This window comes from Cebus imitator, unplaced genomic scaffold (genome assembly GCF_001604975.1).
Source record: "Cebus imitator isolate Cc_AM_T3 unplaced genomic scaffold, Cebus_imitator-1.0 Scaffold478, whole genome shotgun sequence".
NCBI lineage: Eukaryota > Metazoa > Chordata > Mammalia > Primates > Cebidae > Cebus > Cebus imitator.
Window position 1 is genome coordinate 6,255 of NW_016107793.1, and position 693 is coordinate 6,947.

The following is a 693-nucleotide window of genomic DNA, read 5'->3' on the forward strand; positions in this document are numbered from 1 at the left end:
TTTTTAATTTGGAGAATAAAAAATTACCAGCAATAAAAAATAAATCATTCATCACGATTACCACGTTACCAATAGCCGGTCCATATAGGTTTGCGATTTTTTTTCCAGTCTCAAATAATCTAGTGCAGAGACAAAGAGTGAGTTTGAAGCATAAATGGGTGTTACTGAAAGGAAATAAAGTACCCTTGGGAAAGAATCAAGGGAGTGACTTGAGAGATCAAGTGCCAGAGAAAGGTCTTATCAGTTAAACTCCACTATTTTGCCCCTCAGTGTGCATGCCTGGGTGTCTTGCCCAAGTTTTGAGGTTTTATTACAAAGTTGCTCCCCATAAGCTCAGGATGTGTTCTGTTTACAGGATGTTTCCCCCTATCTGGAGCCAGCTGAGACGACTTACTACCTGCTCTAACTGGGTAATCAAGTAGATAGATAGATAGATAAAGAGTTACGGAGTTTAGATAGATAGATAGATATATAGATGATAGATAGATAGATAGATAGATAGATAAGAGTTAACGGAATTTACTCTTGTTGCCCAGGCTGGAATGCAATGGCATGATCTCGGCTCTCTGCAACCTCTGCCTTCTGGGTTCAAGTGATTCTCCTGCCTCAGCCTCCCGAGTTGTTGGCATTACAGGTATGCACCACCACGCCCGGCTATTTTTTGTATTTTTAGTAGATACAGGGTTTCTCCAT